Raw genomic sequence first — 26,435 nt, 5'->3', positions numbered from 1 at the left:
TATTTAAAAAAGGACTTCTTATTGTCCTTAATCTGGGAAGCTAGTCCCAGTTCCATCTCTGCCTTGGCCTTCCTAACTACCCCCCTACTTTCCCGAGCAACTACAGAATAGTCCTCCCTGGTGATGACCCCTTTTTTCCATTGTGCGCCCACCTTTGTTCTGTTACAGGTTTAAACTGGTTTCTGATGACTAACTGCCCTTTTTCTGCCTTGTATTCCAGCCAAAGGATTTGGCCATGAACTGCAAACCATGTTGCAAAGAGAACAACTAAAATCGTAAATGCCCAAGAATGGGATTGTCATGGGGTTCTGGTGACGAGCAAAGCATGCTCAAATCAGATAATATATATGGGAAATGCAAAGGGAGTTTGCTCCATCTTAATGGTGTACCAAACTAATTAAAAAAGACTTGACCAGTCATTGAGATTTATTTGCTATTGATATTACAACATATATACTGGATTTAATATGCAATCAGTGTTAATCCATTTCAAAGCCTTGTAGTATCAGCAAAACATAAGCCAGATCACAGCTTGAGCAGCACAAATAATGAAGACAACTGAGAAAAGAGTTAGAAATGTCCTCTAAATATCACTCAAGAGAACAGAAAAATTGCAGAAATTTTGATGATCTTAGATAACTATCAATCTCACTTCTCCCTCATCTTCTCCAACTTCAGGCCTAATTGGACTTTCTGCAGCTAGATAAAAAATCCTGTTTCACTTTACAAAACAAGAATATTAGGGAAGTATCTGCCAATATAACAGCAGTAATGAAGCTTTATTGTTGTCTCCTGAAGGATTATTTGTGGCTATAGTCCAAACCAGGATTTGTAGAAGTATAAAAGCCTAAATAATTTGTCATATTGAAAAGGAGTATATGCGCTTAAAAAGCATGAATGGATTAACAAACTTGTTTGTTTTTTTGTCTGCTTACTGTATGTCTACAAAGATGCACAGTTTTGGAGCTCTCATTGTTTAAAGCAAATTCTTTTCTTATAACTACATGGATGATTTCTACAGAAAAACAACTGATAAGTGAAAGCTGTGAATGCTTATAATAATCATGCTGGAAATAACCCATAATTACCCATTTTGCTTTATTTTTTATCATAAATCTGTCTGAAAAGATGTCTTAAGGATTAAGCAGGCCCAACTGATCATCTAGATAATGATTTCCCATCAATTTTAAAGATTTAGTGTCCCCTGGGCCAAATCATGTTCCATAAAGAACAGAAGTATGAGCCTAATTGGAGAATAAATCTCAAAAGGGAATCATGAACATTATAGATTTTTCCCCCTTTTCTACAAATAACTTGTCAAGGAAATTCACTTAGCTTCAGACATAGTTAGAGAGACACAGGTTGTAAATTAAATGAAACTGGGAATATCTAAGCAACTTCATTTTTTTTTTTACTCCAACCTACTTAAAATCCAAGTCAAGTGTATTTTTTGTTGTAACAGAACAGACCTGCCAGCTTCTGCAAAAGGCCACAAAATGCCACTGAAGTAAAAATGGATGAGTTAACCTTTCAAGAAGTACTAACTGCACCACAATTATTCTGACCTTCGACTGTGTGATCCTTTAAGCTTTGCTGTCTGTTCATTTAATGCCCATTTGTGTTTTCTAAAATTATTATAACATGATCAAAAATGTTTGTTTGCCAATGCATGACTATGACATAAGTTTGCTGCAGTGAGTCATTTTGCTATATGATGTATAGTCACTCAACTAGTAATGGGGGAAGAAGAAAGGAGAAAGAAAAGCTCAAAAAATTTAATAACTTTCTACAGCAATAACATTGTGTTGGAAGCCATCTTCCTTGATGCGTGTATAAATGGAGAGGAAAAAATAAAACAAAACAATAGCTACAGCAGACAGTATTTACTTCTCATATCTACTGATCTGAAATTTTCACCTGCCCCCAAAGGAAACTAAAATGAGCAGCATTTTCTCTCTCAGTGATGGGGAACCACACCTGTGTGCATCCCTTCCCCTTATCATCCTTTCTGCCAGAGGGGCCTACAACACAAGACACCTGAAAATTGGCATGTGATAATACTTTTCCTTTCTGGCATAATAGAATAATAAACACTAAGTATGAAATACAATTCCCACTGAACTTACAGACTTACTTTTGCCTCTTAATAGGAGTGGAATCGAGCCTTGAAAGTATAGAAAGCATAAACAGATCAGGCAGAAACTGACTAGCAGTAGCATAGTCACTGCTGTGAAGAACATAGACAATAATTGCATAACATTACATCCACCCCCTAGTACGATGGTGGAAATCAATTATCATTTTATTCCATCTGCACAAAATATGTATTTTCCAAGAGCCCATGATTGCTGAATCTGTTGTCTTTCTCAGCCCAGACCAATTTGCAGCTAGCATAGCTTCCACTGTTATACTGAAGTATAGATAATATATATAAGTTCTTAGTCCAGGGTTGAATAGAAAGCTATAGAGCAGGGTTAAATACAAGGCTAGAAATGCCTCCACCACCTAACAAGCACTGTCACCTCACAGGCCCTTGGAAGTATGTTCTTCCATTTTCAATTTAGAGATTGTAATCATCATTTTGAACAGCAAAAAGGAGACTTTGCCATTTAGAAAACAAATGAAAAAAATTAGCCCAAGTTAAAAACTAAACCTATCTTCTTATGGCTGCTCTAGTGCAAGAGCCCAGGATTGAGATGCAGCAAAAGCTTCTTGCCAATCCTACAAACCCACCCAGAAAGCAGCCCTAACTTAACTGCTTTTTTCTCCAAGGAATGGCCTAAAGTCCACTGAGGTCACATCCTCATTATAAACCACACCGTAATTTTTTAAAACCTTCTGCTTTTTAACTGCTGAGTAACTTTTAACTTAAGCCTAGCTGTGAGTAACAGGTAGTTTTAGCTACTAGTTTTTCTGTCAGATTGAGAGTGGCTACAGTCCAAAATGTACTGAATCCAAAAGACAGCGTTTTAAAAAAGTGACAGTTTTCAGTATCTTATAAATGCTTGGGTCTTTGCTTTTAGTTCATGTTTTAAGTGATTAACACTAGCAATAAAAAACTAAAAAAAGAGAATTCCTTGTGGCATTGCTTCCACTCTCTTAAGCATATGGTTCAGTAGAGGTTAAAGGGTTCATAAATTCTGCATTGTATGATAATTCTGTAAGCGCAGGGGTTAAAACCATGTCAGGCTATACGTCAACCCTGACCTTTTTACAACTCTGATCTCCTATGCCAATGTTCTCTCCCCCTCAGCCTCCATCTCCCCTTTACACTTGCTTTAATGCCAATTAACTTCAAACCTCAGCTGTGACTGAAACACATGGGTAACAAAGGTAGGTTTAAGTATGATATCTTCTTAAATTAAAAAGCTAACTTTGTGGGTAGGCTACTGATAAGAGAGGCAAAAACAGGTCTACACCCCAACTTATTATTAGCTTACATTTTAAAACACAAAACGAAACATTTATCCAAAAGTCCATCTGTCTACCCATGACAGCATAACATAGATTCTCACCTATATTGGCTGGGGAGACTTGAGAAGTGGGAGATGGGTGGTATGCAAGTTGGCAGCAGGTTTTCCTGAATTGGCTTAGTTCTCCAACTTTCTCTCCAGTCTGTACCCAATATTTATTGATGGCGGTTTCTAATAGTCTAATAAACAATCTCTAGTTTTATTTAATTTTCTTTGTTTCACCAAAACTTTTGGAATTGAACTGAACTGAACACTTACAGACTTGGAAAGTGTCAATTACTTGGGATTCATGTCTTCAGGCAAGTAAAAAGAGGAGGGAGAAATCATTATTTCCTTTCCTTCCGCTTTGTGGAACACAGTTCAGCACTGGCCAGTTTCTTCATTACCTTAGTTTTTTGGTCTTCTCTGACAAAGCTGTTTTGTTTTTACAAATTGTCTAAGCATCTTAACAAAACTGTATTTATAATATCAAAACAACATGTAATACATTTGGTTTTATTAATCACTACTACTACTATTTTAAGATAAAGCTATGATATAGTGTATTTGGATTATTTAATGTATGGTCTTCCCTTATAATGTCTCCTTTCAGACCTTGTGGCGTGTTTAATTGCTTCTCACTACTGTTTAATTAGACATGTGGGTGGATTCCTTTACTTTACTGACTAAACTAGTTGTCACACCTGCAAAAGTTCATACTACGGTCAGTCAAAAACAGGCTTTGGGGCCTTCTGCAGCTTGACCTAGTACCCTTGAAAATGCCAAGGCTGGCAACAATCTACTTTGCTCTTCTATTTCTAAGGTGTTGCACATTAAGCCAGTTCCATGGAAGAAGCTGAAGTTGTTCTAGCCTACATTGTTCCAGGGGACCAAAATGTCATTTGAGAATTTCCAAACAAACTCTGTTACTAGGTTTTTCCCTCTAGCCAGTACCCAGCCTCAGTAGAAGTTGTGATCACAGTTCACAAAAGACATACTTATGCTGGATCCAGCATCCACTTGTGGATACAACATAATTGGATCCTATGTAGCTTATATTATTAGAATCTCCTAAAAATGTTTTGCATCCATTCAGTCTTACATGATCACTGCCCTCCATTGGTAGAATAGCTATGAAATTGTAATTCATGGAAGTACTACCAGTAAAACTACTTTCAGGGAACATCTATGCAAGACAGTTGACCAATTAGCTGCGCAGTAAATGTCTCAGCAACTACATATGCACCCCCATTAGGCTGGAGTAAGCTAATTTACTACATAGCAGAATAGTAAATACAAATACTGTAGATGTTGCCAGGATGCCTGGGGCACCATGGTGCTCCAGTGCAGGGTCTGCCTGCCAGCTAGCCCCACACTGATGTTTCCTTGTGCCCCAGCCAGCCCCTCCTCAGCACACTGAGTAGAGAGAGAAGGGGGAGAAGTAGCCATGGGCTGGCAAGTTGACCCCTGTGGGTCCCTGCCAGCCAGGGCTGCTCTGCTCGGGCTCCACATACTGCACTTGAATAAACCGTGGAGCTTATTGCTCTGGAGTTAATTGCTCCCAGGCGCACATTCAAATGATGTAGCCAAGAGCAATTAATTCCAGAGCAATAAACTATGCAGTTTATTCAAGTGCCATAATTTCACATGTACACATGCCCCCATACTTATAAATCGTGTGTGTATGTGTGTGTGAGAGCGCGCACATGCATACACACACAGGTATAAATATCTATATGCCAAAAACTGTGTTAAAAGAAGGGTTGGTTTTTTTTAAAAAAAAAACAGATTCAAGAACTCACAAGTTGGAAAAGGAGAGATTTGAATTTTCCTGTTCCACCTGACTTCACCTTGTATGCTGAGTGAAGCAGGCATCTTGTGCAGGAAATGGTATGTGACTGTGGAATTTTAGACTGTATCATTAGATGTGTGCAGAATGCAACTATAAACATAGCCTTTTGGAAACATGAAGTGCTTCCCTGTTCAACCCAAATGTTTTTCTTTCAATGCAAATTTAATGCAGTTTTCTAGATGGGTTTTTTCCTTGTTTTGTTTTGTTTTGTTTTTTTAAGGCAGGGGCAGGGTGAGGGAGGGGTTAGAAGCAATTTCCATTATGTACAAATCACCTCCTTTGGCCCCTTGTGCATTGTGAACCAGGGATGAATCCAGACCACAGTTATCCTAGCAAAGACCTAAAGCACTTTGCACTAAAGAATATACTTCTTTAACTGGCAGCAGGAAAAGGATGTTACATTCCAGGTGGGAGAAACGCTGCTGGTGTCAGATGTATGTCAAGTTTGCTCAGCCTGCTATAATCTACATGGCCCTTTGTAATGTGGCCTTGTGACAGGAGTATCAATATCAGAGACTTTCTGGGAGTGGCTCCGCCCTCCTGTAATGGGCCAACTGCCTGCTTACTCACCTGCCATGCCTTGATCTTACTTGATTAGATCGTTGTAATCAGCAGAAGGCTGCCCATTTTTCCACACCCTGGTGACAGGGGACGCTACCTGTGGCTCCTTTTCCTCCCCTACACCGCAGCCCAAGCCTCGCAGATGGAGTTGACATGATTTGACCTGGGCCCTGTTATGTTCTGGCCCTCCTCTTTACTCCCGGGCGTCCTCACTGCCCCCTCTCCCGCTCTGGGGCTCCTCGCTACCCCCTCTCCTGCTCTGGGGCTCCTTGCTGCCCCCTCTCTCCCTGGGGCTAGGGCCACTGCACCCCACAAATGCTGCACCCTCTCAGGCACCAGGAACCCCCACGCTACTGGGGAGTCCCTATGAGGCCTCCTCCAACCCCTAACAGCCTCACCCGGTCCTCTGGTCAAAACAGTAAACATAAAACATGAAGTCCCTGGGCTACAACATAAAATCTAGACTGTCTGGTCGAACAAAATCTACTTCCTACTAGACAGTGAGGGAGTGGGGGGGGGGGAAGGAGGGCTCCCCAACCCCAGCAGCAACCAGGGGATGCTCTCACTGCCAGAGTCCTCCCCTTTGTCTGTCTGTGCTCAGTCCCTACTCCCACAGCTGCTAGAGAGGGACTGCCCTCCTGACCTTCTACCTGGCCTTAAGAAGGGATAAGCCCTGCCCCTTCCTGTCAGCTGGTTTTACCAGTTGGCCCGGCAACCAGCACCTGTGTAACCCTGGTGACTGCAGCTGAGCCTCCCCCTTTCTGCCACTAGGGGTCTTCCCAGAACAGTCTCCGCTTTCAGGTGCAGGGCACATGAGTGCACTGCAACAGGACTCCACAAAAGGAAAAAATGCTGGGGCCTTCTGCCAAGTTTGGACATACACTTAGGGAAACTGGAGGATGTGGAAGGGAAGGGTAAGCTCTACCCAGCTCAGCTCCGAGCCATCACTGTTAAACAAAGGCCCAGCCATTACACATAAACAGGTTTAAGTGATCACAAACTGGTTTAAACCTGTAACAGAACATAAGTTTAGTGCACATAAATCAGATCCAAAATGGCTGAAACTGGTTTAAGATAAACCTGCTTGAATGCAGTATCAGACTTAACTAATTTATGTCAAACCAGTTGATACAAAGTCTGTCCCAGACCCCTTCCTTGTTTAAGTAAAACCAGAGTCCCCCAGCATCCCAGATGCTTTGTAGCCCTGGGCTGTGCTGGGCTACTCGCTCTGCTCCAGAGAATAGAACTTGCTCCACCCCTCTACTCCCTAGCCAGAGCTCCATCAGAGACTGCAGGCACAGCAGGGTCTGCCTGGCTTTCCCCTGTCCCAACCCCACCCTCATTGCTGAAGCAGGGATCCTGCCCCCCATCTCCTACAGCACAGAGCCCAACCCAATGGACCCTAGGCATATGCTATTCTAGCTAATGCTGAGAAGTGCGTGTGTGTGCCACCAATTTCACTGGGACAGGCAGACAGAACAGGGCTGCTTAGGGCTTTTTGGAGCTAATCAACAGGTCATCTAGTCATATCCCTCTGTTCCTTCCTTGGAAAAAGCTGTTTAAGAAGAGCTTGAACCAATGAGAGAGGCTTTTGTTTTGTTGATGGGCTGATAAAGGCTGTGTTATCAGCTCTCTGCTGGCTCCCTTGTCTGTCAGGTTTGCTGCAGACAGTATAAAGAAGCAGGGAGAAGGCAATTGAAAAGCTCAGTATCATCAACAGATGCATGCAGTGCACACCCTGCTTTGCCTCCAAGTGCTAGCCCAGGGCTGAGGTCTGGCAACACTTCTGCCCCTTGAGCAGCAAACAGGGAAAAGCCTACGACTGTCCAGGCAGGGTTGGAGTTTAAACCCCCTCTGTACTCAGAGGTCCTGCCAGGGCCTGGCTATGCCCCACCATCACCCCAGCTCAGCACTGTAGAAGGGAAGGGAGGGCTTCTGTAGCACCCCCCAGCTTCTATCCTGAGCAACTGCAGGCATGTGCCTGCATTTCTTCAGTCCAGAGGGAATGTCTGTGCAGTTGAGAATTGATTCAATCTAGGCAGGTTAGACTAAACTGCAAAGAATGAATCAATTCAGGCTCAAGCTTTTTGAATGTCTGTCCCTAGCCTTAATGGCAGCTTCCAGCTGTTGCCATAATAACATTGTGTGGATTTGTGTGGCAGTGACAGGCACAGCTTGTTAAAACATGAGTGATCATTTATTATTTTAACTGACTGCAACATCTTCCAGCCAAACTGTTCATAAACAGTTTTTAAAACAGTCTAAACAGTTTGTAACTCAGCCAAACCCGAAAGTAATTTTACAAAGTGAAAAAGGTACTTCTGTAGCCCTAAGGCTTTTTTCCTTGTTAGCTCCTCCAAAGGCCTGCTGCAAACAAGGGCCATGCGTAACTTGCCAAAGATCACAAGAATATTCTACAAGATGTAGTAGTATAACATACCTGTAAAGAAAAAGATGACAATCCACACCTGTAATATAGTAGGAGTTAGTGTTTATTCATGAATGCCATTCTCAAAAGTATGGTATAGATTGAAATGCCATGGATGTACAAGTGAACATACAACCCCATCACTATCAACAGCCATAGCTCTTTTGTCTTCTTTTAGAAATTTACATTTGTTATTCTAATAATTCAGGTAGGTTGCTTAGTTCCAGTTAGATTATAATAGTAAAGTATGACAGAAAGCACATCTATCAGTTGCTAAGGTAAAACCCAAAAAGCCAAATAATAATAAAAATCTCTACAAGTTATAAGTGTGCCCTTAGATTTATGACTGCACTCCTATCTGAGGACAGGATTTAGCTATTAGGATGGTAAAATATTTTATTGGTTTTCTCTTTCAGTTACTTTGAGATGGCACAAACCTCCCTTTACTGACTACACTACTGCAAGTAGAGAGATAAACTGTGTAGACAAATATAAATTTATAGTTGTCCATAAATTTTCACATTTATTTAAGTTATTTTTTATCCTTTTTCTCTACAAAAAAATTACAGTTTAGTATTGGATTCCATATGTTTTTCCTCTGAAATGAGCTTTTAATCAAAGCAACTTAAAAAAGAAAATTGAAAAGAATGAGTCTTAACTATGAAATTCCATATCCTTTAATGCACCCGATCAGATTCCCTACAGTTCCCATTTAGAGTACTTTTTGTTCAGGCACAATGCAGATCTGTACTAAGCACCTAAAATTGTCTGAAAGCAGTCTCAGGAGGTATACTAAATCTCATAAGATAAGAGATCCCATAAGAGATCCCATTAGCAAGAAAGAAAATATGTTTTATATCAACCTTGAATTGGCTGTAAGTCCTAGAACAAAGCTAGTACACATAGATATATACCCAAGTATAAATATATACCCAGCTGACTTTCTGCCCTTTGGGCAGGGGGCTGGACTCGATGATCTTCTGAGCTCCCTTCTATTTCCATGAAATGTCTATGAAATCTATGAAATCTAATTAAAAAAGCACTGGAGCAAGACTCTTAAACATGCACACACAAGTCAACTCTTGTCCAAACACTTCTTGGTCAGATTTTCATCTGGAGTAATGCACATAGCTAACATCATTTAATGAAAGGGCACAAGCTCAGCAAGCCTGCTCTTTTATTTAATATATCTAATTCTATATATGCTTTTAGCAATGAAACTATGTCACTGAGAGTCCAATCTATAGAACAGGGCAAAATAATTGTATTTTATTTATTTATTCAATTTATATGCCGCTCTTCCTAACAATAGAGCAGCTTACAACAAGAGAACAAAACCACTTATAAAACAGAAAAGTGAACAGGAGAACAAACAACTTAAAAACAGTATTGACATAAGACATAGCCCCTTTGTCCTTTTAGCCGCAGTCAAGCATGATTAGGGGCATACAAAATTCCAGGCCTCTCAGCCTGGGATTTACATGTAGGATGCCTGCCTACATATGGAGAGTATCTGAATTCCCAGGCCTGTGGGTCTGGGTGACAGAATACTGGTCCAGTTAAAGTTGTATGTCCCATGGATATTTACAGACATGGTTATTTTATTTGAACCCTGGAAATGTATATAAAGAACCACCCCCCACCTCCATACACATATACACATGCCTCTCCCCCCAAATAATATCCTAACTTTGCTTTGTTTGATAACTACCTGCCATAGACAAAGGGAGAAAAAAAATATTTGGGGAGGGGGGGAGGGCTGAGCATGCATGTGCACTCATGCTCCTCCCAGCAGGTAAGTCTGTGGGGGAAGAGGCGGTGGGGGGGGGGGAAGGAAAGGGTCATTGAGGGGAAGACTGAGACCCCAGCAGGGATCAGGGCACAGACAGAACCCACTCACCCCAGCTTCTGCTCCTGCCTGTGCCCCACTTCCTCCCTCACTGCTGGGGCCTTGATTTGCACCACCCACAACAGTGAGGGAAGGAGTGGGGCCGGGGCTGGGGCAGGCCCTGGACAGCTGGGGTGGGGCATCGGACACAGCTGTGAGCAGGTTGTCTGGGAGACACCCAGTGCTGGGAGGAGATGGCAGCTCCTGCTGCTTCATGCACCCTGGGAGGGCATGGGGGCCATGTGCCCAGGATCTGTGCATGGGGTGAGGGCAGGCTGCACCTATGTACCTGCCCAAATACGAAAGTCTTAGAGCACTTCTGAAAAATCCAGATTTGAGCTCTGGAAGGCCTCAAGTGACAAGGGGTTCCAGCACAGAGGAGTGACTACAGAGAACAACTGCCCATGTATTTTTGCCAGGCAGACTTGATGCATTGATAGTACTCACAGGAAGCTGCTCTAAACATTAGCTTAAACATAGGTCATATGAGGAGAGGCTGAGAGCCATGGGACTCTTTAGCCTGGAAAAGCGTAGGCTCAGAGGTGACTTGGTGGCAGCCTATAAGTACATAAGGGGTGTGCATCAGGAACTGGGAGAATGTGTGCTCACCACGGCACCCCAAGGGAAGACAAGGTCCAACCATCACAAACTCCTGGAAGATCATTTTAGGTTGAACATAAGGAAACACTTATTTTCTGTCCAAGTCCCCAGGGCCTAGAATAGGAATAGGAGTACAAGCACCTACTCTGGATACTTCCAAAGACACTTGGATGCTTATCTTGCTGAGATCATTTGACCCCAGCTGACTTCCTGTGCTTTGGGCAGGGGGCTGGACCCAATGATCTTCCAAGGTCCCTTCCATCCCTAATGTCTATGAAATCTATACCATATGGTAAAAGGAATACTTCTGCATCAGAATTAATTTATATTCATATTTTATATTTAAATTGCTGCTCCTTATGTACACCTAACACATTTGTAAAATGTTACTGCAATGCTTAGGCATATTAGTAAGTGTATTTGTATTGTTGATACTTTTTGTAACTCGACTCAGAAACAATGGTCAGGAAGCCTTGTAGTAAGCTTCTGGCAATTCTGAAATTAAGAAAAATGATGTATAATCAAAGAATCACTAAAAGTTCTATAAGTTCTTGGGACAGCCCCTTGTTTGGTTCTTCCTGGACAAGAATCCAGAAAAAATTTACTCAAACACGAACAGCTGAGTTCTCCCTAGGGACACTATGCATCCTTTAAAACAATAGATATTAAAACCAAGCATGCTTTTTTTATTCTCCAGAAGCTGCATCTCCTTTTCCCTCTAAGTCCGAATAAGTAAATTGGAGAAATGTAAGCTAGATAGAAATATTAAGGGCATACATAATTGGTTGAGTAACTACTAGCAAAGAGAACCCATAAACAGATCAGAGTGGAAAAAGTTCTCAAGATCTACAAGAGGTCCGTTGGGAAAGGCATTGCCAATATTTTGGAGGATATGGCTCTATCAGAGAATTGGATCTGGAAATATTAGAGAATTGGATATAGACTACAAAATTAAATGCAACAAAAACAAATGTACAGTGCTACACCTATTAAAGAAAAATTAAATGCACAAATACAGAATGAGGAATAATTGGTAATACAGGAGCTCTGCTGAAAAGGATTCGAGGGTTCTAGTAAATGGCAAACTCAACATGAGTCAGCAACATGATACTATTGTTAAACAAAAAATCAAATGAAAATTTGGGCTACATTAATAGCTATGCAGATATGGGAGGTGATAATACACTCTGTGCGACTCTGGTGCAGTATTGTGTGCAGGTCTGGTCGCTGTATTTTAAGAAGGACATAGAGAAACCAGAGAAAAACCATAGCAAATGATAATGAAGATAAAAAGGTTTTGGAAGGCAAGCTGTACAAGGAAAGTTTAATAAAACTATATATGTTTAGTCTAAAAAAAAGAGATTAGGGGAAGACATAATAGCACTTTTCAAATATTTGAAAGACTGCAGTAAAGAATAGGGAGAAAAGCCTAATTGTTCAGCTTGTGTGTAAGAGGCTGTCAAACAGGAGTACTTCTCAGAGCAGCAGCAGCAACAGCTGCTAAATTGACAGAAGCAGTAGCAGAAACTTAAAATGTGTCCCATGTTTTTCTGAAAATGACCTGGCGAGTTATTTTCAGTTGCTTTTGCATCAGATGTGCTTCGTCTGAGTTGGCAAGTTAGGGCCAACAGAGACAAACAGATTCAAGACTAAACCGCACCCCCCTCCTCAGTGTACCACAGCAGGAATGGTGCAGTTCCACTGCAGGGAAAAAATGGGGAAGGATTTAGAATCATCGCAAAAGAAGGACAGAACTTCTATCCATCACCACTGTGTATTCCCACACACAGGCATTCAAATCTCCTGATGCAATAAAATGATGGGAAGGGGAGAATTTCTTCCCCTTTCAAAAAACTTGGCAGTTGCCTGCAAGCATTAGCCAACATGATAACATGCTTGATGATGTATGTTAAACTCCACATACTGTAAGCACAGCAGCAACTCTTGGTTTGTGTCACAAATGAAAAAGTGTAGTAATGTCTTATGGACATCACCCCATATTTCACTAGCACCACAAAATGGGAAGCAACTTTTACTGAAGCTTAAAACAAAAATATAATATGCAAAGACTTATAAGGAAACATGTACACTGCATGTTGAGGTATGATTTACCTTTGGCAGACCTGTGCAATTATTAGACCACGGGGGGACCTGCGCAGTTATATTTCATAGATTTCTAGGGTCGAAAGGGACCTAATAGATCATTGGGTCTGATCCCCTGCTCTAGGCAGGAAAGAGCACTGGGGTTAAGTAACCCCAGCCAGGTGCTTATCTAATCACCTTTGAAACACCTCCAGTGTAGGGGAAAGCACAACCTCCCTTGGAAGCCCATGCCACATTTTGGCAACCCTCACCGTAAACAATTTTTTCCTGATGTCCAATCTAAATCTGCTTTCCTTCAGTTTATGGCAGTTGTTTCTAGTAACCCTGAAGAACACCCTGGTAAACATAGTATCCCCTATTTCCTGCTGACCCCCCCCCCTACCCCATGATGAGCTTGTAGACAGACCCAAGATCACCTCTCAGCCTTCTCTTGCAGAGGCTGAAGAGATTCAGGTCCCTCAATCTGTCTTCATAGGATATTACCTGCAGGCCATCACCATACAATGGCAGTCATGAGACTGACCAGCTGAGGGTCCCAGGGCTAGGGACAGGCATTACACATAAACCAGTTTAAGTGATCAAAAACTAGTTTAAACCTGTAACAGAACAGATGTTCAGTGCACATAAACCAGTTTGAAAATGGCTGAAACTGGTTTAAAATAAATCTGATTGAATATAGAATCAGACTTAACTGATTTGGCTCAAACTGGTTTATGCAATGTCTGTCCCAGACCCCTTGCTGTTTAAGATAAACCAGACTCCTCCAGCATTCCAGCATGCTCTCTGGGCTGGATGGGGCTCTGCTCCACAGCAGGGTTGACCCTTCCCCTCTGCTCCCTTGCTGCAGCTCTGGCAGAGACTGCGAGTTGCTTCTGCTAAGTAGTGGAGAAGTGCGTGTGTGTATTAACTAGCAGACCCCATGCTGCTTATGGTCCATGCTGAATCAACAGGTAGAATCAACTGGCAGAATCAACAGGTAGCTGGTAATGTCCCTTTGTTGTTTTCTTAATGCAGTGATAAACACTACTATGTTTAGCTGTATAGCTGAGCTAATCAGAGCATTGTGCTGGAGTCTGGCCACACCCCCCTCAGCTCAGTGCTGTGGAAGAAAGGGAGGGCTGCTGTAGTGCCCCCCGGCTTCTAGCTTGAGCCACTGCAGGCATGTGGCTGCATTTCTAGGATGTCTGTGTGGTTACAAAACTGGTTTAGCTTAGCCAGGTTAAACTAACCCGCAAAAATTGAATCAATTAAGGCTCAGGCCTTTTGAATGTCTGTACCTAGAGTTTGTATAATTGGCATTATCCTGGTACTGTCTTGAATTTATGTCTGCATGATTTTTAGCCTTTGTTACACATTGCTGTTTTTCATGGACATTTTAGATATCATGTGCTGAGACTTGAAACCCAGAGCACATAGAAGAAATTCATAGAATACATTAATCTGGAAATCTGAAATATCTGTGCATTTCAGCAGGAACAATGTAAATAAGTACAATCCTAAACACAGAAACTCATTAAGAGTTATTTTGGAATTGGAAGGAAATATGCTTTCAGAAACTGAGGAAAAATATTTTTTAGACAGCTGGTAAGTCATCATCCTTACCCCCTAAGCCTGTAGCACAGATGTATAGCTAATGTGTCTCACATTTTATATTTAATAAATATATCAACTGGCTTCTGAAAATGATGTATACATTCGAAAAAGCTGTGCATAATACTATGAAGTAATATTTAAATCTCAAGATTGGCTTTATATTCTATAAGATATAAAAGTATGCCAACCTCCTCCCCTAAAAGCTGTAAACTGTTGGTAAATGGGGATTAATTCTGGGTCTGAATCTTTGTGAGTTAAAAAGGGGGAGTTATGTTTTCTTGCAAGGCTATTCAATTTCCAAGAGGACATCCTGAAAATAACCTAATTTGGCAAAAAGTGCACCATGGGAGTACTGCATTGACAATGAATTTTATTGTAGTACCACTCAGGAGCAGTACCACTGCTGAATAAGATGCAGTCAACTTAATGCCTTTTGTCTAGCTATAACCCTCAAGGAGCTTACACCTACGATGTATGGACCAAGCTTGAAGTTGTTTTCTTGAAATAAATAAATGGTTTGCTCTCACACTGAGCTTTGCTACAAGGCAGTTTGTAAATACTAAGAAGAAATCACCACAACAGCTCATGTGACATACCAGCAGGCAATTGTCACAGAGAGCTGAAGGGAGGCCCAGAAGGATTAAATGTTTTGCCTTGAGCTACACAGCAGTGTATTTACGCATTCATTAATGTGCTGTAGTTACGGCACATTAAGTTTAGTACTTGAATAATCAAGTACTAAATGAGCAGTAACCAGTGTTACTGCGCAGTAGCTCCAGCATGTGCCTTTTTACTGATTCTACTGTGCAGTAGCCTAATACTGCACAGTAGCATATTAGAACTATTTGTGCTGTGACGTGCTACTGCACAGTATTATTAGGCTACTGCTCAATAAGTGTCTCATGTTGAAACACCTAGCAAGCATTGCTTCCCTGCTCTGTACTCCAATCTTTAGGCAATACTCCTTCCATTCTTTCCATCATACTTTCTAGACACAGCATGACTGTCCTCTTATGAAACTTATGACCAAAGAGATGTTTCAGTTCAAGGATTTATGCCCTCTTTTGGAAATGTCCAAGTACACTTTAAATGCAGTTATACAAATTACACGTCCACATCATTGATAATTAACATTGAGACAAACACATTTTATTTTCCTCAGAAATGAATTATATAACATGCTGTAGATGCTTATGCTACTTGAGGAACAAAGGCCAGTTTCTGCCCAAAGAATTCTAAGGGCAACATTTTCATTTGTAGTCCTACAGAGGGATCATGCAGTAGGCCCATTGAAACTTCTGGCTACAGGGGATGAAGGAGAACAAGAAGCTCTTTGCACCTACATGCAGGGGCTGACCTGATTCTATTCTTACTGATTACAGTATAGCCTGTGATCCCACAAATGTAGATCTATACTGTTAATTTCAAGCATGCGAACAGTCTCATATTCACAGTTACTCGTCTGTAGCCATCATTATGGTCCACTGTGAGTGACACTTTCTATTTTGAACTCAAAATGCAGCCCAAACTCAGTATTGCTTATACCACGCACCTGTTCAGGGTCATTTCAAAATCAGCCCATGATCACTAAACAGCGAACCTTTGGGCAATGACTAACTCACTTGCCATGAATAATTTATTTAACAAATTTTACCCGCCCCCTTTTTTTTTTTTTTTTACTTCTACTGAATTGTCTGGGAGAAGATCACAATTTCCCCATATTTATTATTTATAAAAAAATTATTTGCTGAATAATTTCTACCAACAAACCTTGGTTTGTAGCATACTCCCGATATAAATGTCGAAATTCATTTATCAAAATTCAATCTGCTCAGCCAGTCATCTAATTCATGTGTTATGTTTCTGTTCACTGCTTGTCTGAATATAACTCTTCAAATCATTTTGGTCCCTGAATATCTTTCAGCATTAACTTAAAGTTTCCTTTCTATGAACATTTTTCCCTGTAAAATTACCATGCTAGAATATTCTAAGCAAGAAGATACTATTGAATCAATTTAAATAAAAAGATGTGAAAAAATATTGATAATTTTTTCTTCAAAATCCCCTCTGCTCTACCTATAGAACTACTCTGTACTACTTCAGGCAAAGTTTATGTTTGAGCTGTGTTATCTAGATCGTGTTACGATATGATCCCTTGTTGGGGACCAGGATCACTTTGTGGTAGGTGATATACGGACACAGAATAAAAAAATATATCTGCCACAAACAAAAGAAGCTGCAAACTTAATATAGTTAAGATCATCTCAGGATGCTGTTACACATTACCCTTAAACTATACCAACAGCTCTTAATACAGGAGTGTCCACATGTTAAAGCTTGAAAATTAGCACTAAGTGCTCCCTTGGTGTCTTAAAGTTATACCGCTTCAGGCAAAGTTTATGTTTGAGCTGTGTTACCTAGATCATGTTACAATAATGTGCGACTGCTCCTTGGAAATAAAATGACCAATTTTCAGTCTGCCAGAATCCCAAGATGCACTGTCTCCACTCCCCACCCCCCGCTGTGTGTGGATTTCCATTCCCCCAAACTCTCCTGGTACCAAGCCAACCTCCCCTCCCCCCCCCCAAACTTCCAGCCCTCAGGGGGTAGAGCCTCATGAAAGCAGTCAGCAGTACAAGCAGTGGCACTTTAAGAAATCTCTAGGTACTGTAAGACTTGAAGTAACATTGGGAGAGCTGGCACGCAGTGCAAGCAGCCAGTTATTACCTACCTATTTTCATCAACCAGAGCCAATGAGAGCCAGAGAATGAAATAAAGGAAAACATCTTTCCCCAACTGCTGCCAGCCCCTTGGAGCAGCATGATCCCTACCTACCAGTTCCCCAACCCCTCCCTAATCCCAATTCATTAATACATGTGACTTTTCTCATTTTTATTTCATTTTTACTTCTACTACTTTCAATTTATTCTTTAAGGTTTTATTTCTTTCATTTCACTTCAGTGGCTGAATTCATTTCACCACAGCCCCCATCCCATCATGCCTCTCACCTCCCAACTCCATACGCTTACTGCCACACTTACCTCTCCCACCCCACTTCACATAGTGGCAAATTATAGTTGTGTAGATCAGAGATGTCATTAAGGCTTACCTTACTCATTCTAACATTAACACCACTTAACTTTACACAGAACTTAGTATAGCTTAAGAGTAATGTGTAATGAGACCCTAGGTTTTACAAACTCTACAAGGAGACTGCACATACGCAGAGGAAGAAAAAACAAAAATCCATACCTCACACTCACCTTGTCTGTAACGTAGGTCTTAAAAAGTACAATTCTAGTATAGCCAACCCCAAGCATTCAAAAATCATGAGTCAGGAACCCAAAGAAAGAGAGATTAAAAAGAAGAAAACAATACAAAAAACCACATGTGGGCTTCTTGTCTGCCTTTTGTTTTTTGAGACTTTATAGTGAATTTGTAGGTTTGTAATATTCATTAAAGCTTGACATTTTCTTTTCTTTTAGTATATTGGAACCTGAGATTTTCATGGTCTCTTGACTCCAGGAGATGGTGCTCTAAGAAATCTCCAGATACTGCAAGACTCGCAATAATATTGAGAGAACTGGCATTGTTACAATTCAGTCCTGTGACAAAGAACCCATTTAAATCTCAGAGGGGAGTTACATGATTTGCTGAAGACCACACAGAGCATCCATAGCAGAACTTATGTGAGATTTTGATGGTGGATAGGCTTGTGCAGCCCTTGGCACAGAAGTGAATTTTATCCTAAGTACCAAGGCAGCACCTCATCCTGCAATGATTGGTAATATAAGTAGTTCCACCAAAATCAAATTTTATGAATCACAATTGGGTTCTGCCAAAAATATACAACTATATGCACAACTAGCTCATCTGACTTTATAAAAACATGTTAATATATTCCCTGGTTTTCACCAGTTGACTAGTAAGGTGCTGTCAGATTGATTTTCACTTCAGCCTTCAATCACAACGGCCACTCCTGGGGCGGGGGGAGGGGGTTGTTGTTGTTTTGTTTCTTCGAAGGTTTCAAGTTTCAGTAAAAGAATTACTTCTAAAATTATCTTCTCAGTGGTCTTTTATCAGTGCTCCAGTGTTGCTTTTGTTTACTTCAAGGTGTGATTTGAAACAGGCAGGATGCTTGAGAGCGAAATTGGATTTGGAGCACACAGGTGATTCAGAACATTAGAAAAATACGATTGCTAGAACATATCTTTTTATCTGAAAAGTACTGTGGAGAATAGGGAAAGGGAATTGTTCCTTATTTCATGCTTTCTGTTGAAGATTTATTCCACTGTTAACCACTGATTGTCAAAGTTTTAATGCCAGTACAGAAGGGTAGGAAGATCAGCAACAAAAATCAGTCAACTGCTTTTTGCCAGATGAGCATTTGTAAGAGGGCCACATTACAGACATTTTACCAAAAAAGTCACAAACCATTCATAAAACACAAAGAGCCATTTGCGTATTCTCTGTCTATTTCTTCTCCCCTACCTCTTGCCCCCAGGCATTTGAACATTTATTCTTGCAATACTATTCTTCACAGAGCTCACCTGCTGCTTTAGCAATCATTATGGTTGGCACTACTTTTTTCCAGCTGGGAATCTCCTCTCAGGTTGCTCTTAAAATCATCTCATTAGAAGTCAATTGCATGGACTGTAGGGTTCAAAGGGTACTTTCTGTTCCCAGCTTCGAGGCTAAGTTCTTCACCTTGATTATGCAGTGGCTTATGGTGGACAACTCCCAAGGACAGTTCCACATACAGTACTCCCAGGTAGGAATGTAATGTATTCTATGTCACAGGGCCAGCCACACACTAAGAGTAAGAAATAGTGTGCTATCATAGTCAAGCTGTCTCAGCTTCAGTTCTGTGCTCTCAAGATTCAAAACTTGTATAGCCATATTCAAGGAGATTTGTTTCCCTTACTTAGGCATTCACAGTTCTACTTTTATGGTAGCCACAGCATCATGACAAGAATGCAAAAGCTGGGATTTATAACAAACACCATATCTAAATTTACCTCATCCTGCACCATTGTCTGTGCCATTGCTCTCTTTACAACAGTGTGATGAATACTGATGCTGATGAATACTGTAGCAAGAACCTGACCTGTATTTTAAGATGCGTGTCATTACTTTGCCAAAAACAAACATGGTCGGTAGCTGAATAAGGTCAAGCAAAATTCTACAGAATTGTCAAACTAATTCCCCTCCTGCCTATAAAAAAACTTAAGTATTGAACACAACAGGCACCTAGATCAATTTTTTTTCAATTAGCTGCCAAAGTTTCACTCCCTTTTCCCAAGGTATTCATATAAGGCTTGCAAACTGATGATGGATTGCTAACTCTAATTTCTTCAGTGTACCACCTGGCCACTCCATATTAATGAGGAATCAAAATATTTCAAATGAACACTCTGGGATTCTATTCTCCCCTAAGTGCACCACCAGTTTCCTTTGATAATGGGAGTTATCTGTGAAAATTAACACCCTAGTGTCTGTGAACAGACTCTAGATGTCCAATGAACATAATCTTCCTTAAGTTAATTCATTTCATTTCCAATCAAGACCCACAACAAACTGAAATTTAAAGTTGATTTAACCAAAAAGAGTTTGTTTCTCTCAGATTTACTTAGCTATTAATAAGCGTAGAAGTCATGGTTATGCTTCATGAGGCAATATTTCTTAAATACTTATATTATGTGCATTCATCAAGTATCTAAAGCTTCTGGAGGACCAATAAAACTCTTCTGTATGTGTACATTTGTTATTATTAACCAGAACCAAATAATAGACGTAAAAGAAAAACTCCCAACTAATAATAGACGTAACAGAAAAATTCCCAACTATTTTTCTTAATCCAGGAACATTAAAATGTAAGGGTAACTAGCACATGCTAGACAATCTGCAATAATAGTAACAAATAATATAGTAAAACCTATATGATGATACCAGTAAGGAAGCCAGAGGCTGTAAAACAATACTACAGCAGACTGGAAATTGGTTTACAATCCAAGGAGAAAACACATATATGTTAAATGTTTATGAAATATTTACTTTTATAATAGTTATCATATTAGCATTTGATAAAGATTTTCAGATAAAATTCACCCCAATCTCTATCCTGTGCTAGACAACTGGGCCAAATTATGGACTAACCTAGTGGGGTTTCCAGAAACAAATTTGTTTTATTGGCTCACTGTGTAATGGGTTTAGGGCAACTTTAATCTCTCAGAAATTCACTCTTGTGCTCAAATATAGTATTTGGCCAGTATGTGTGGACCTTTCATTGATGCCAGTGGCAAGATCATCAGATTGATTCTGACAAATGTTCACAGCAGTAGTGAGGCTTTACATGGAGTACTGGTCCAGTTTTGGACACCAGACTTCAAGAAGGATGTGGATAGAATGGAAGGAGCTTCTGCCATTCCAACAGGCAGTGTCAGCTATGTATGGTTGTACCCTCAGTGCAAGAAGAATAAACACTTTAATTTCAAAGAACATTTAGGAACTTAATCCCTTATGGGCAATGGGACATTTATATTGCTCTGAGAAGGATGACAATTTCCAACCAGTTATGCATACAGCTGGATTCTGTACTTTGTATTTCTCAGCATCAAAGCATGCTTCTACATACTTAATGCAATTGAACTGGGTCTCACCCACTGACAGTGTGGCAGATCTGTAATTCTGTGTCACCTTGCAGCACAACATTTTCTAAATGCTAATTTCTTTCCTTTTTGCAAGCTAGTAAGTAATTCCAAACAAACACAGCTGATGAAGGATTATTTCTGCACAAATATTTTCCGAATAAAATATCACATAGAAAAAAGTCTCTTACTCATCTGAAAAATGCACTGCTGACAAATAGATTTATTAATTTAGAACCTTCTTATTGACAGCTGCCCAGCAGGATAAAAGCTCTTCATTTGATTAAAATCTCCAGGCAGAAGTTATTGAGGAAAATACACTAGGGTTCTTTCTCCTTTCAATCCAGATACAAATTGATCCAAATATGGTGTGTGGGTGTGTGTGGGGGAGAGGGGGGAGTTGTTTTGTTTTGAATACCTATTTGTGAAATGTAATAGTAGGGTAGATTTATAATCATTTCAGATCTCCATACAAGATAAATACAAAGCTGAAAGACAGCATTTTGTGAAACTAAAGTATTGCATTACGTTCAGATATGGGAGAGTTTTCAATGATGGACCACAGACCTCTGTAACCTTACTATCTTCTTTTAGGATGTTTTGTGTGCAATCATCTAATGTATATCTTCTATCAATTATATTTAGTTTGCTCAAGAAAAAAATTGCAATTCCACTCTGTAAAGAACAAGGGGAAGCAGTTCACTTTACCTAATAAGCTACAGTTTTCTGCATTTCTTGCCCCTACTTGTATTTTTCAGGGACACTTTATATGACTTCAAGTCTTTCCCTTTGCCTAGTACCTGGGTGTTGGATTCAGGACAATAAGATAACAAAAAGAAACCTAGGGAAGCCTTAGGATAATAAGGAGAACTTCTGAAGATTCTCCTGTCTCACTATACCCACATATTACTAATGAAATTGCAGTGTATAGGATATTTATCTTTAAGGACAAGGCATTCTAATCATGACTAAGGTTTATGCATCCCTCTGGTATTATTGTTTATAATGAACTAACTATAAAATAAATCGTGCATCATGAATCTGGTGTGTCTGGTCACGTAGAAGGATTCTATGTACATTATACAGTTTTGAAAAGAAAATAGTCTAGTCACTCATTTCATGGGCTGGGTTTCTTTTTACTCTATAACAATTTGCGCAAACATAATTTCCCCAAACTGTTAAATATGTATAGTAAGAATAAAATTATATTGCTAATCTTTTACATCCAATTATATTAGTGCCCAGAGGATGACTCATTTCTTTCTCTTAACTTACAGCCCAAGCAATGCCAACCCACCACACATTTTTACTGACAATCTGCAAACTTTTTTATTGACATGTTTTTAATGTTATGCGTTTTACATAATGTAATGTAACCCTTCTGCCACCAATCACAGTAAAGCTGTTTGACTGTCAGTAAAAAGTTTACAGAGTGCTGCCCCCACCCTAAGGGTCCACACCTTGATGCCTCCAGTTGTAACCTGCACCATGCTTCCCATTCCTAACCTTACCTCTGCCTGTTCTACTGCCCCCCATCACAGCACAGACTCCCAGAGAAGTTCTACTGTATGCCTGCCTATGACTTAGAAGTGTTATAGGCAAGTGACAAGATTCAGCAGCAGCACGTAGCTGAGAGGAAATGGGGGCACCAGAGGGGCCCATGGGCTACTAAACCCTGAGGTAGTGCTCCCTGCAGAATGCTGAGCTCCTGCTCAAACAGCAGGTGGCATTGCACTGTTCTGTTTGTCCTATGGTGCTTCCTTTTGCTTCTTTCCAAAGACGGATCTTCAATCAAGCTCTGAGTTGCTTCATTTTTTTTCCGTGTTTGTTTTTTACAGACCGTCCATGAATTTATGATCAGTTGGCAACCCTGACAATGATTTAACTTGGAAACTACAGTTCAAGTAGTTCATTTGCAGGTTCTTGTCCTGTTACAGATTCTAGGAGCAGGTCCTTAGAAGCAGGGTCACCTTCATCTTCAAATGGAAACATTTTTAGAATGGTCCTTTGATTCTTATACTTCCCATCTCAGATGAAAATAAACTTTCTTAATTTACTCTAACCCTGGTAAATATCTTATTCTACCTGGTTGATAAAGAGGAAAAGGTCACTTTTAATTTATATTACCAAAAGTTTGCTTTCCTGAAAAAGGACTCACAAATGAGTCACTTTAAATTTAGTTAGAAAAAAAACAAAATTATTTTAATATGATCCAGGAAACAAGTACACAAGATTATTAGGGATTTTCTATCTCTCTCTTTCAGCTATTTATTTACTTAGGTTATTTGAAAGTAGAGATTAGACTAGATGAGAGTAAAACAAATATATTCAAATGTGAAATTCAGATTTTTCCCCAGTGCATTTACTTCAAGTACAAAGACAAAATTTAAAATCCCTAAAAACACTTTAAATTAGTGGTAATTCTAGCTGATCACAGAAAGCCACTCAAAAGTTACTTAAACTTTTACCATATTTACCTGAAGATTTTGAATTGCGTAGCACATGCCATATGGCCCTGGCATTCTGGTTCCCTAAAAAACTGTCTTCAACAACTGCCACATTTCCCAACTGTAGTTCTGGTGCAGGAAGGCCCAGAATCCTGTTACCCTTCCTCAGTAGGTTCCACTTTCACAGAGCAGCTGACTAGGACCTTCTCTCTCTTGGGTATTTTGAACCAGCTGACTACAAGAACTGACATTGCCCACTATAACTCTTTTGGAGACAAGTGGAGGATGGTTCTATCCCTTCTCTAAAGTATCCAGCTATTCCTTTTTTGTTCAGGAAGTGACTGAAGGAGGTAGAAGAAAGATTCACTGTCTTCTTCTATCTTTTTCCCTTAAGTAAGTTATTCCTCCCCAAAACCATGGCACTGGAATCTTGTGGGGTTAAGCAGATCTGCTTGATTCTGCACCAGTGAAATGTAGTCAGAAGTTCTGCTTTTGGCTTTTTATCCCTTATAGCAGGACTCCCCACAGGTCTGAAAATTTGGTGTTGGGCTCCTGTGCTCAAAAATTTCCAGACCTGCAGGAGATCTCTATGGGATGGATAACTGTGGCCCTGCATGCTATAATCAGGCATGCAGAGGCAGGCAGAGATAGCACCAGACCTGAGCCCTACACACAGGCTTGGTTGGAGACAGAACAGAACCCAGTCCAGAAACACAGGGATTGGGAAGCTATGTGCAGACTGCCTTCCCCACCCCCCCCACCCATATGGCCAAAAATCTTCCATCTCCCAAAACCTGTACATGCAGAAAATCTTTCATTTAAGCATATGCTTGTATTCGAGCATGCCCTTTGTAAAGATGCTGGTTCAAAATCTGGACAAACCTTTAGAAGATAGAAAACATGTGTAGAAGATGTGTGTAGCTTCCTTAGTTTTTCAGTAGCCAATCACTGTTTGTTTAAATTAGCATAATACTGCTTGCTGCCAGTAGTTCAGCAATCAGATTTGTATCAGTGCTATAACCCCACTTACCCCTTTAATATTGTTCATTAATAATACTTTTTTTTTTTATCCTGAATATGCTAGAGGCTTTACAAATTAGAAGGAAAGCACATTCCTGGTGACAGAGTATACAATCTAAAACTGAAATCTAACTCTCTTCAAATTGGGTTTGGGAGAATTACCTACAAAATAAACTTAGGCTGTGAAGCAGAAAACATGCCTGGATAGTCCCACTGACTTCCAACACACAGTCACCATCATAAAGCCATTTCTGTATTTTAATCAAAATTTGCTTATGGGAATGAGAAGTGAAAAATAATAAATAGGAATATGCCTCAGGCCTAAGCAACTGGGGTGATAAATGCTAAGATTGCATAGTATAATGCAAATGCATTGAAATAAATATGATATGTTAATAGAGGCTAATATTGCTAGTTTATAAGGTGCAAAAGGACCAGGTTGTAGGTGATCTGGCCTAATGGCCAGGTTCCTGAGGGGTGTCAGAGGGCCAGTGGTTGGGTCAGAGTTCAGAGGAAAGTCAAATTACTAAGCCACAACACAAATACAGGGCCAGAGTCTACAACACGGCCAGGGTCAGGATCTGGGGATCAGATGCCAAGCTTCCAAATCCAAGGGACAATCCATAGGGCAAAGTCCAAAAACAGAGCCAAACAGATCCACAGGAAATCCAATGCCAAAATCCAGGAACAAGCCAAAACCAGGATCAGGAACGAGGAAAATTGGAGAGTGCAGGAACTAGGAGGCTTGCCACAGCAGACTGAGTTGGACTGTTGACTCACCTGGAAACCCCAGTTGGGATTAAATGGGTAGATGGTGCTCCTATCAGCCAATCAGGATACTCAAGGTCCCTGAACTGTGGCAGAATTCATTCTGGTGAATTTTGGGGCAGAATTCATTTTTACTGCATGTGTGGCTGATTAGGTACTTGGCCCAGGCTGGCCTGCCTGATCAGGGTCCCTGGCATAATGGAAAGTTGGGGAGACAGAGAAATTGGTGGAAGAGTAGAAATTCATAAAGAAAAATAGTTGGAGTTGGCTAAAAAGTAATGGTTTGAGAAAAATAAACTAGGTAAACTGAAATTTTCAGACTTATTATTAGCTTGATATTGATTACCTGACACTGCCTACTGTTTAAACCATTATGAATGTGTAAATTTGCCTTATCTATAGCTGCTTTGTCATATTTAGATCTGAAACTTAAATTATAAAAAGTTAACACCATCTTTGAGGTTAACATCATGTTGTACTTAGGCAAGAATTTGTCTTAGAATTACAAGATTGATAGCTAAAATTAATGCACAAGGAAATAATTTTTATGAAAATCTACATTATTACATGTTAATCTGGTTATTGCACTCCATTACAGAATACAAATCTGGTAACTGAAATCCTGGCTGCACTACTCACAATACTTCTTAGTAAGCTTGTTTGAAGCGGCTAGTATTTGCTTCGGATTTGGTCGATTCAGGGGAGAGCGATTTGATTTGGCGATGCAAATCACTGCCCAAAATCGATTTGACTGAATCTGATTTGGAGATTTGGCTTCTGCAGAATCTCCAAATTATGCAGGCCTATACCCTGCCCACTCTCCCAGCCCCAGCAATGGCTGCCCCGCCTGCCCCAGCTCCCAGCTCTTTGAAAAAAAAAAAGCCCCAACTTATTGGCTCCTGCTCAGTGGGGGGTAATCCCCACTGCCCTGCACAATGTGGGGGGCTCTACATGAGCCCCCCAAAACCCCAAGGCCGCTGCAGGAGTGGTGAGTCCTGGGGTTTTTCTCTGTTTTTTTTTCCTTGAGGGGCTTGATCTGGGGTGGGCAGGGCAGCCATGGGGAGGTGGGGGACTGA

The 26,435-nt window shown here is 40.4% G+C and overlaps 1 protein-coding gene across 2 annotated transcripts in view; it reads left to right on the top strand.

The window, feature by feature from the left end:
- B3GALT1 (beta-1,3-galactosyltransferase 1) overlaps positions 1–26,435 on the top strand; it is a 220,768-nt gene that overhangs the window by 56,206 nt on the left and 138,127 nt on the right. The gene's annotated exons all lie outside the window — the stretch shown is intronic.

Source organism: Crocodylus porosus, unplaced genomic scaffold (genome assembly GCF_001723895.1).
Source record: "Crocodylus porosus isolate Cpor-Errol unplaced genomic scaffold, CroPor_comp1, whole genome shotgun sequence".
Taxonomy (NCBI): domain Eukaryota; kingdom Metazoa; phylum Chordata; order Crocodylia; family Crocodylidae; genus Crocodylus; species Crocodylus porosus.
Note: the sequence above shows the minus strand (reverse complement) of the source record. Positions and strands in the feature narration are given on the sequence as shown.